General features: G+C 47.8%; 1 pseudogene; it reads right to left on the reverse strand.

The window, feature by feature from the left end:
* The window catches only part of LOC148144115 (uncharacterized), a 57,464-nt pseudogene that overhangs the window by 21,625 nt on the left and 23,440 nt on the right, over positions 1–12,399 (reverse strand).

Below are 12,399 nucleotides of genomic sequence, written 5' to 3' on the forward strand. Positions count from 1 at the left end.
CAATGATTGACCTAACTGCAGGAAGACATCCCCACTTCTGAACTCAACTTCTCTTGCTAATAGGATAAAAACAATGACTGCAGATGCTGGAAACCAGATTCTGGATCAGTGGTGCTGGAAGAGCACAGCAATTCAGGCAGCATCCGAGGAGCTTCGAAATCGACATTTCGGGCAAAAGCCCTTCATCAGGAATAAAGGCAGAGAGCCTGAAGCGTGGAGAGATAAGCTAGAGGAGGGTGGGGGTGGAGATAGAGTAGCATAGAGTACAATAGGTCAGTGGGGGAGGAGATGAAGGTGATAGGTCAGGGAGGAGAGGGTGGAGTGGATAGGTGGAAAAGGAGCTAGGCAGGTCGGACAAGTCCAGACAAGTCAAGGGGACAGTGTTGCTGGAGGTTAGAAACTAGGATGAGGTGGGGGAAGGGGAAATGAGGATTTCGAAGCTTCTCTTGCTAATATACCACTTGCCTTGCTGATTGCTTGCTGCTCCTGTCTGACAACTGGCAGTGACTGGTGTAGAAGGACGCTGAGGCCCCTTTGTCCATCCACACATCATTCCTGATGAAGGGCTCATGCCCAAAACATTGACTCTCCTCCTCCTCAGTTGCTGCCTAACCTGCTGTGCTTTTTCAGCGCCACAATATTCAACTCTGATCTCCATCATCTCACTTTCATCACATCTCAACATATCACCATTTAAACAATGCGCCTCCTCTCTGCGTTTTTTTTAAACATCAAAGGCTATAGATTGTGTCACTGCATTTGCCATGTGTTTGCAAACTGAGACACAGACCTGGATCAACCTTTCCAGAATTTATTCCCCCGCCGCCCCCCGATTCACTCTTTCCTTTCAAGTTAACAATTGAACCCCAGAATGAAACAAAAAATGGAAGAAGTGGTGAGAAACAGACTGTTGTACTCACGAAAGTTAGACAGAGGAAGGAAGTTACAGTCTGGGGTGAAGTTCACAGAGAAAGGAGCAGCAGCAGCTTCAGAGCTCACGGTCCAACCTCCACATTTCGACAATGGCCGGCTCTGATTGGCAGGAGGACCAGTCTCCTTCCGGTCCTCCAAGGTTCTCCATTGGTCCATGGAAAGGAGCTGACGCGCAGTTTCTGCGGGCGCAAAGGAATATGCGCAGTGCTTTGCTGACACTGGCGGTCATGCGCATTGCTTGCTGACACCGCGGAGCATGCTCAGTGTGCAGGAATTTGTTACAAATTTTAAAGTTAAAAATCACAAAACACCAGGTTACAGTCCAATCTGCTTGTTTGGAAGCACTAGCTTTCAGAGCGCTGCTCCTCCATCAGGTGGTTGTGGAGTATAAGATCGTAAGACACAGAATTTATGATCTTATACTCCACAACCGCCTGATGAAGGAGCGGCGCTCCGAAAGTTAGTGCTTCCAAACAAGCCGATTGGACTGTAACCTGGTGTTGTGTGATTTTTAACTTCGTACACCCCAGTCCAACACGGGCACCTCCACATCATGACAAATTTTAAGTGTCCAAATGCGAATACGAGAGAAAAATACCAAAGCAAATTTTGTCGAAATCTTTTTCCCCTGTGCCTAGACATGGTATTACTTTTGCATTTTGACTGTCTGCTCAACGTTTCTGTCGTTTCCCCAGGGTAGAGGTATTGCAAAACTACAGGGTATAGGTTTAGGGTGAGGGGAAAAGATTTTAAAAGATTTAAAAGACTCGGAATATAACATTCACCCCTGACAGGGCGAAAGTGAGGACTGCAGATGCTGGAAAGTAGGGTCGAGAGTGTGTGCTGGAAAAGCACAGCAGGTCAGGCAGCATCTGAGGAGCAGGAGAATCGACGTTTTGGGCAAAACCCTTCATCAGAAAATAGCCATGGGGAACTGCAGGGCTGTAGCGTAATCGAGTGTGTCTGGGTGGGATGCTGTTGGGAAGGTTGGTGTGAATGACCTGCAGGGATGATATGCCTTAGCCATGCGTATATTGAGAAATGGTTGCCCCAAATCTGCTGTGGGACGAGTGGGTTCCAGTTCGTGGGACACTGACACCAGTCCTGGGGAAGGTGGGATTTGTGCTGTCTTTCGCTTCCTATTCTGCCCCTTGTCCATTTTCTCCCCACCCACTGCCCCGCCCTTTCTCCCTTCTTCACACTGCAACCCGATTCTCTCCCCAACCCTCTGAACCCCAGTCATTCTCTACTCCCCAACCTCTGTCTCCTCTCCATTTCTCTCCCTTCTTCACCACCACCAGTGCCCCCGCCCGTCCTTTCTCGTGCGTCAGCCCTCTTTGATCTAGTGGCCGAGCAGAGGCTGATAGCCAAGTTTAGAACACATGATAATGGCCTCAGCCGAGACCCTGGGTTCACATCACACTACAGGAGACCCAGCTACACAATACACTCTCACACACACAAGCACACTCTCTAACATACTCACACGCTCGTGCAGACCCTCTCTGATAGACATGCTCTCTCTCAGACACACAGTAATACATCCCCACACTCAACCTTACGCATACACCATCTCACATACTTATACTCCATCACACACACACACTGTACCCAGCATGCACACGCACACACACGCTCTCTCTCATGCATGCACTCACATATAGAAGTCTTTGGGGTGAATCTGCGTTTGCAGAATTATATATTTGGAAATAGAACCAGTCTCACTCAAGATTAGGATACAGATAGACCCTACCCTCACAGCTTTCATGCATTGTCTGACCTGAGGTGTCACCTCCTTTTATAGAACCTTAAGTTACCTGGAGAATGTGATTTTTAAAAAGTTCTGGGATTTACAGATTAATGAACCGAAATCTACAACCCGTTTTAAAACATGAAAGACTCAACAGCAATCTAGGTTTCTTCAATATATCATTTATGTTACATGACACTATAATCTTTTATTCTATATTCTGTGTCTTATGATCCTCCTCCACAGCAACTACAGGTCCAAGGAGATCTGTCCCAACTTTCCAATCTACCTTCAGAACTGACACTCCTCAGGCACGGCACCATTCACGTCAATCTGTTGATACCCTGAGCCCAACGAGCCACATGCCATGGACGCAGTCAGCTCCAGAAGCAGCTGAGACTTGCTCAGTACGAAATACATTGTACATTGCTCCCAGAACTTCAAGCCGCAACGAGTTTCAAGAACATCTGCTTCTCAGTCTGTCTCCTGCTCCCAGGACCCTGCTGTTTGTCCCGTCCCCAGGGACCGGGCTCTCTCCAGTAGCGGATAATTGAACCATTTTGTTTCTATTTGCAAGCTGTGCTGGTGGAAGGCAGAGCCCATTCGCTCTTCTGCTCTCTCTCACTATCACTTGGGGTAGGAGACGTCATTGACACGAATGCATCAAATGGCAACTTTGAACTTGTTCCAAAGGTCTGTTATCGGAGAAATGGCAAGGTGATGTGCTATCGGGACAGACAGAAATGGACACCGGAGACTCTTCCCTCAGGTAAATTGATATGAGTGCCTGCTTGTGCAGCCTGTTTGGTGTTCAGAATTTGCCTTGACACAGCAATCCTGCAGAAAGTCTTTTGTTACACGGGCGTCTGTTTCTTTACCACAGGAAATGGACGAAGAAAAGCAAGTCATGTGTTTCAACTTCACCATCTGAGGGAAGAGGTTTCACACTTGAGATCAGAACACACCGACAGAACAGGACAAGACAACTCAGAGCTCCACAATGATGCCAGCGCAACTGTGTAAATCTGACCCTAACCACTCTCTGCACGAAAACGTTCTTCATAATGTTATTTTTACTTCCTTTCCTCAAGACTCTGCCTAATTGTTAGCGATCCTTTCAGGCGTGGTACCATTTTCACTATATTATTTTCTCTGTCTAAACCCCTCATGTCTTGTAAAACGTCAACTGGGCCAGATTTCAAACTTCTGTCTCCAAGGAGAGCTGTCCCAACTTTCCAATCTGCCTTCATTATTGACATTCCTCATACACGGCACAATTCACGACAACCTGTTCAGCGCTGTCTCCAATCACCTGCTCTTCTGCTGTCTCCCTCTCTCTGAATCACTTGGGTAAGAGGTGTCAGTTTCACTAAAAAGGCCCTGACCATGCGGTTGCCTGACACTTTAATACATCACCCTGTTCCCTGGCCAACATCTCTGTTTCAGGCTTGGAGCAGTGTTCGAGCTCCAGATGAAAGAACAACACCTCATTTTCCACTTGCCGAATCGTTGAGGATCCTTTCAGGTGTGGGAGCATTTTCACAACATTATTTCCTGTTTCTGGGTCCCTCATGACTTGGAAAAGTTCGGTTCTCCGAGGAGAGCTGTCCCAATTTTCCAATCAACCTTGATTGCTGACATTCCTCAAACACTGCACCACTCACGTCAACCTGTTGAACACTATCTCGAACCATTTCACTTCCCTGTTTTCCGCCTCATTCGTACTCCAGACAGCCCAACCTCGTTTCACGAAGGCGTTTTTTGAGAAAATTAATCAGGCAGTTTTGCCCAAGTCACGTTAAAAAACGCGGACTCGCCCGCGATTTGAACCCGGGACCTCTCGCAATTCGGCATAGGAAAGGACCCTAAGCGAGAAACATACGCCTAGACCAACGAGCCAGAGAGCTGGCACGCTGCTAGCACCCCACACCGCTTGCGCGACTTGAGACTTGCTCAGTATGAAATACATTTGAGATTGCTCTGAGAATTGCAAGCGGCAAAGAGTTTCCTGAACAACTGCTTCTCATTCAGTCTCCCTGCTGCTGTTTGTCTCGTCCCCAGGAACCGGGCTCTCTCCACTGGCAGATAATTCAACATTGGGCCAGTATATCACTGGGAAATATTTATGACCAAGCTTTTTTCGGAAGCATATTAGAAGGCGAGGTGCAGAACAGAGCGCTGTTATACCGGAAAGCTGCTAAAGACGACATTGAGTGAATAGGAGAGAATGCTTTCTCAGCTGGGTTATGGTCCCAACACGCACCCGTTGTGCCAGGGGTTCCACCTCGGTTCCACTCTTCCTTCACTCGCAACACCCCACACCCACCTCCCGTGGTGCCAAGGCACTTTCCCCTGCAACCGCCGAATGTGTAACACCTGCCCATTTACCTGCTCCCTCCTGAATATCCAAGGGCTCAAACATAGCTGCCAGGTGAAGCAGCACTTTTGTCACAACCTAGTCCACTGCATTCGCTGCTCACAGTGTCGTTTCCCCAATGTAGCATGAAGCATAAACTGGGTGACTGCTTCGCAGAACATCCCGGTTCTGCCCGCGGAAAAAAGGCCCTGACCTTGCGGTTGCCTGCCACTTTAACACATCACCCTGTTCCCTGGCCAACATCTCTGTCTCAGGCTTGCAGCTGTGCTCTAGCTCCAGATGAAAGAACAACACCTCATGTTCCACTTGGTGACCGTACAGCCCTCCGGTCTTCAATATCGAGTTCCATCACTTTAGGGCCTGAACTCCCCCATGTCCTTGACCCCTACCACACAAACGACTCCTTGTTATCACCTCGTCTGCTATGACACACTACGTATTGTTAGCCGCCAACAGTCTCCATTAACAGTTATTCGCCCTCTCACGCGGATCGTTATTCACTCCTACATCCTTTCTATTGTTCTCTCTCTGAGCTGGCGGCAAACACAGCAATGTACATCGGAGACTCTGAGCCAGCTGAAACTTGCTCAGTGTGAAGTACATTCCACATTGCTCCAAGAATTGCAAGCAGCAAAGCATTTCCAGAACATCTGCTTGTCATTCTGTCCCCGGGGCAGAATGGCCACTTTGTCTCATCCCCAGGAACTGGACTATCTCCACTGGTGGATAATTAAACCATTTTATTTCTACTTGCACGTTGTTCTGGGGGGTGGGACGGGGTGTAGGGTGGGGGGCGGGTAGAGTCCATTCGCTCTTCTGCTCTCTCTCTCTCTCTCTGAAACCCTTGGGGTGAGAGGTGTCAGTTACATTAATGCGGGGAACATGAACAACTTTGATTGTGAACTTTCTCCAAGGGTCTGTTATCGGAGAGATAGAACGATGCTGTGCTGGCAGGACAGAAAGAAATGGACACCGAGGACTCTTCGCTCAGGTAAATTCACATTGTTGTGCAGCCTTCTTGGTGTTCAGAAATCGTCTTCACGCAGTAAACTTACGGAAAGTCTATTGCAAAGTGGGCATCGCTTTCTTTGCTGCGACCGCGCAGCAGTTAACATCTGAGCCCCAAGTGTCCCAGATGAAGAGAATTCCGAGTGAAACCTTCACTCACTGAGAGTCATCCCCACGGCCCTGAGCTGAGGGACTGCAGGCAGTCCAACATGGAAGGGACGGTTAAAAATGAAGCAGTTTTGCTCTCTCAGCCTCTCTGTCCCAGAGACAGGCAGTGGGACGGCATAAACACGTAGCATCATTCTCGCGCAGACAGAAGCCGTTCAGCCCATCGCGTTCACGGCGACTGTCTGTCACTTCTCTCTCTCTCTGAGGTTATGCACAATCGGTGGTATCCGTACTAATAGTAGGGGGCTATGTCTGAGTCGTGATACGGTTTCTGACATGCTTGTCATTCTCGTCTGAACCAGGGTGGCGAATTACTGCAAGGAATGGACAAAACCGCAAGGCATGTGTTTCAACTTTACCAGCTGATTGGCATCGCAGAGAACTGGGTTTGCGATTCAGTTCAGAGGAAACAGACGAATACCAGAATACCACTGAGACCTCTAAAATCAGGACACTTGATTTGACGAGTGCATCGATATGCGACATTTGGTAAGTGAATGCAACTTGCAGAAAAGAGCACCGATGTTAAGGTGATCTTACTCGAGGTGACGTAGAACAATAGCAGAGGATGGTTTCGATCTATCGACCTCTGGGTTATGGGCCCAGCACGCTCCCGCTGCGCCACTCTGCTGCCACACGCGGCGCACCTTCCACAGAACACTTCAGGTTTTCGTCTGGCACGCGGCAGGCACGTTCGAGCCTGATGTCAAAGACCTCCACTGCTGTCGTGTAATATGCTGTTTCGCGGACGTATGGAGGCTGTGTAAATATAAACTTCTTTCTAAATTCCCACATTCTGTTGGTCGAACTGTGATTTCACACTGAATCACAACATGTGTCACAGCGCAGACGGAGGCCATGCGGCCCACCTTCGCTCTGCTGGTTCTACACTTAAGTAAACGTGTGTCTCGATTCGTTTCATTCTCTCGCCTTCTCAGCGAAAATCTGCACATCTGAACGTGACCACCGAATTCCCTTTTGTGCCCATTGAATCTTACTCTTTGTCAATGACATACAGGGACTTACTGACCCTAACCACTCCCTGTACGAAAACGTTCTTCCTTATGTCACTTTTACTTCTTTTCCTCGTGACTTTAAAATTCTGCCGAATTTTTGAGGTAGAGGTAAACAGCCAAAGATAATCACCGTCACTGCTTCCCTTCTATCGACTCAACTTTGTGAAACAGTATCTTTCACTGGCAAATAAAACACTGTTGTCCTCAGGTGCCTGCTTCATTTTGACCACGACTTCACGCCCCTCACTGTTCGAGTCTCATTTCCAAACACTTGGCTCATCGCCTCAAAAGCAGCTCTGCGGGTATCTCTTGTTCCACCCTGACAGGCAGTGGGTGGCAGATTCCCGACCAGTCCCAATGTGATTGAAATATTTCAACCCCTCCACTGGTTTGCATCTTTAAAAAAGCCGTGGAACAATCTCCCTTTCCTTTTGACGGTAGTTCTCAACTGTAGTCGGCAGGGTTCACACCTACGTGGGGAAACCGCAATGGATTTCATGTCTATCGCATTCACCTCTCGGCCCACCAATACAGAACCACACTGACAGCTTCATTTCCCAGATCTCTCTGCCTGTGGAGCTGAGAAAGAGTGAATCATTGCAGAGTTTGTTTGAATCCAATCATTTCACAGGTTTCGAAAGGGTTAAATATCTGCACATGGCGAGTCTGAAAGATGAAATGGACGTTCACTTAAAAAGAAATACAGAAATTGCAGGAGCAACTTAGCAGGTCAGGCAGCATCTGTCGAAAGAGAATCAGAGACAACATTTCAGAACTTTTTTTTTCCTCATCCAGGTGCAGCCAAACCCACTGAGTTGGTCCAGTAGTTTCGCTTTCTGTCTCGGACTGTTAGCATCCGCAGTCATTTACTTTAGAAATTCAATCAATTCAGAAACCCCTTTGTGCTTCCTCAGTGGAAAAGATTTCCGTTTGGGAAACATTTTCCTGACACCATTAAAAACGCGCAACTTTGCAGCCAAGAAAGCAGCAGGAGCGTGAACAAAAAACACGCCGACCATGCGTAGTCTCGAACCATGAACCATCCGTTTACGAGCCGAACGCGCTGACCAATTGCGCCACAGAGACAGGCCCGAGCATCACGCGCACAGTCTCGTTGAGGAAGCTACTATTCAATTCATAATTCAACCTGCCCCGCCCAGAATTACCATTGTCTTCTGTCAGTTCAAACACAGCGAATACTGCAGAAAGCCAACGGGTCGAGCTGCATCTGTGGAAAGGTAAACACAGCCGACGTTTTGAGTGTGTTACGGTTTTTGTTCAGAACTCAGTGTTTTGCCTCTTCCCGAAGTTGGTCCAGGTCTGTATCTCAATTGGCAAACACATGGCAAGTGCACTGCCGCAATGTGAAGTTATCGCCTTGGCTGTTTAAAAAAAAGCAGTGCATTGTTTAAATGGTGATATATTGGAATGTGGAGAAAGTGAGGACTAGAGGTGAAAGTCGAAAAATGTGGCACTGGAAAAGCAGAACAGGTCAGGTAGCATCTGAGCAGCAGGACAGTGAACGTTTCGGACACAAGCCCTTCATCAGGAATGATGTATGGATGTACGAAGGGGTCTCAGAGTCCCCCCACACCAGTCAATGCCAGTTGTCGGGCAGATGCAGCAGGCAATGAGCGAGGCAAGTGGTATATTACGAAGAGGAATTCAGTTCAGAAGTGGGGTCATTAAACATATTCAAGGCTAAATTCATCTGAGTTTGGAACAACAAAGAAGTGGATTGTTATGGGGTGGAGGTAAGAAAATGGTTTTAAGACCAGTACAGGTCAGTCACAGAGTCAGACAGCACTGAACAGACCCTTCATCCAACTCGTCCATGCTGAGTATGTTCTCAAACTAAACTCGTCCCACCTACCAGTGTTTGGCCCATAAACCTTCGAACCTTTCATATTCATGTACTTATCCAAATGTCTTTTAAACGTTGTAACTGTACGTGTATAAAATCATGAGGGGTATGGATAGGATAAATAGACAAACTCTTTTCCCAGGGGTGGGGGAGTCCAGAACGAGAGGGCATGGGTTTAGCATTAGAGGGGAAAGATACAAAAGAGATCTAAGGGGCAACGTTTTCACGCAGAGGATTGTACGTTTATTGAATGAACTGCCAGAGGAAGTGGTGAAGTCTAGTACGATTGCAAAATTTAAAAGGCATTTGGTTAGGTATATGAATAGGAAGGGTTTGGAGGGTTATGGGGCCGTGTGCTGTCAGGTGGGACGAGATTGGGTTGGGATAGTTGGTCAGCATGGACAAGTTGGACCAAACAGTCTGTTTCTGTGCTGTACATCTCTGTGACTCTATGACTTCTTCTGGACATTCATTCTGCACTCAAACCACTCTCTTAAAAACGATCCTTGTTCTGTCTTTATAAAATCTTTCTCTACTCACCTCAAAATATTTGCTCCCTGATCCTGAAAACCCCAGCTGAGGGAAAGGACACCTGCTGTTCACCTCATCCGTATCCCTCATGATTTTATAATCCTCTACATGCAGTGCGTAGTGGCTCATTGAAATAATGTCCTGATGCAGCTTCGTTTGTGGGTGTTGGGATGATTGCTTCTGTGGTTAAGCACTTGGTTTGCGTGTGTTGTTTTTCTGTAGACGCTAGTGTGAAGTTCCCTATTGACTGTTCGCTCTACTGTGACATCTAAGAATGGCACTTTGTTGTTGTTCTCCTCCTCTTCAAACCAGGAGCCCCCCTCAGGCCATAGTCTCACTACTTGGAACACCAATATACAGACTAGTCAAAGGCCTCCACTGAAGAGTAGAACACCAAGTCGAAGATTCACGCCACTCCATTTTCTCCATCCAAGAATTCCTGAACACCAAAGACACTAAGTTAGAAGAGGATGGAATAATGCTGTCCTTTGACATAACAGCCCTGTTCACATCCATTAACATCAACGTGGCCAAAGAAAACCGGAGACACTACTCGAAGAACCAAAGACACAAACACAGCACCAACCTCATCAGCAAAGATAGCACAATCCAGCTCGTGGAACTGTGCCTTAACCACCCACTTCATATTCAGTAACAAGCCTCAAACAAATCAACGAAACACCCATGAAACCACCAGTATCAGGATTCCTAGCAGAAGCAATAATGCAGTCTCAAACCAACAGCCCTTCCAACGATCCAAACCAAACTTTGTGTCCGCCACAGTGATGACACTTTTGTCATCAAAAAATGAAGTAAATTAGAGGAAACCTACAACACCATCAACAATATCCTTACTGGCATAAAATTCACAAAAGAGGAGAACAACAACAAAGTGCCATTTCTAGATGTCACAGTAGAGCGAACAGTCAATGGTAAATTCAAAACAGCGTCTACAGGAAAACAACACACACGAACCAAGTACTTAGCTACAGAAGCAATGATCCCAACACATACAAACGAGCCTGAATCAGGACACTATTTCAACGAGGCAATACACACTGCAGTCGCCAGTAAAGACGAAGACCAATAAGGAACTGTACAGCGCATTTAAGGAGAATGGGTAGGCAAAAGATCCACTGAGAAATACTCCCCTGACCGGGAATCGAACACGGGCCGCAGCGGTGAAAGCGCCGAATCCTAACCACTAGACCACCAGGGAGACAGCGGGGCCACCTCACAGCTCTAATGTAAATTGCTTCCCTGCCCGGAAATCGAACCTGGGCCACGATCGTGAGAAGGCTTCCACCAATGTCATTGCTTGTATCCATTGCTCCCGATGCGGTCTCCTCTACATTGGGGAGACTGGAGACTCCTCGCAGTGTCAAGTCACAGCGCTTGAGGGAACATCTCCACGACACCCGCAGCAATCAACCCCATCACCCTCTGGCCCAACATTTCAACCCCCCTCCCACTCTGCCGAGAACATGCAGGTCCTGGGCCTCCTCCATCGCCGCTCACTCCCCACCCGATGCCTGAAGGAAGCACGCCCACCTTTCGCCTCGGATAAATTCAACCCCAGGACATCAATGTGGTCTTCACCAGTTTCCTCATTTCCCCTCCCCCCACCTTACCTCAGTTCCAACCTTCCAGCTCAGCGCTGTCCTCATGACCTGTCCTACCTGCCAATCTCCCTTCTCAACTGTTCGCTCCACCCTCCTCTCTGACCTGTCACCTCCATCCCCACCCCCATTCACCTATTGTACTCTTTGCTACCTTCTGCCCAGCACACCCCAATTTATCTCGCCATCCCTGGAAGCGTCCTGCCTCTATTCCTGATGAAGGGCTTAAGCACGAAATGTCGATTTTCCTGCTCCTCGGAAGCTGTCTGACCTGCTGTGCCTTTCCAGTACCACTCTGATCTAAACTCTGGTTTCCAGCATCTGCAGTCCCCACTTTTGCCTACCCAATAAACCCAGTGTGACGATTTCACATCAACAAACTGACACTAGCAGACACAACGTCTGCAGAAACCCTAGCCACATTACTTTACATTAAAGACATCTGTGAAATGATTTCCAGATAACTCAACCCTCTCAGCATTAAACAACGGCTAGTGAACCTTAAATACCCTATACAAACAACCCGCAAACGAATGTTATTTACAAAATACCATACAAGGAAATACATGAACTCTGCCGCACAGTTCTCTGTGGCAAGAAATGCTGGGATGAGATAAGGAAGATTTTTTCAGCCAAAACGAATCGGCACTAACTGGACAGCCATTTAAAATCAACGCTGTCAGGCTAGGATGGAAGACCGGAAGGGATAATCAGTTTTCTTATTTCCTGAAGATTTACAAAGCTGAGACTGGGTTTTGGCGTTTCTTCCCTTTCCACTCCCAGGAGCCGCAGTGGTTGGGGCGGTGAGTTGGGGAAAGTGAAATGTGCCCGTGAGCAGCGTGTGGGGCTCTTTCAGCTTCCCCTCCTCTGACAGCGCTGTGACGTGACTCTGATGTTCTCAGGGACACTTACTGACGCGAGACAGTGAAAAGAGTCTCGTTCCTGCAGATCAGGAATTCAAACCGTATGCCGGCTTCAGGACAATGAGAAAGATTAATTGGGGTGTGTGAAGAAGCTGTGAGCTGCATTTCAAACAGGTAGGTGGAGTCACATGCGTCATCCATTGCGCCCCTGGCACTGTGCGGTCCTGACGCCGCCATGCTGCAGAGTTCTGACGTTATACGGACATGCAC

This window comes from Chiloscyllium plagiosum, unplaced genomic scaffold (assembly GCF_037043375.1).
Source record: "Chiloscyllium plagiosum isolate Xiang-an unplaced genomic scaffold, Cpla_swu_hap1 HiC_scaffold_27, whole genome shotgun sequence".
Classification (NCBI taxonomy): Eukaryota; Metazoa; Chordata; class Chondrichthyes; order Orectolobiformes; family Hemiscylliidae; genus Chiloscyllium; species Chiloscyllium plagiosum.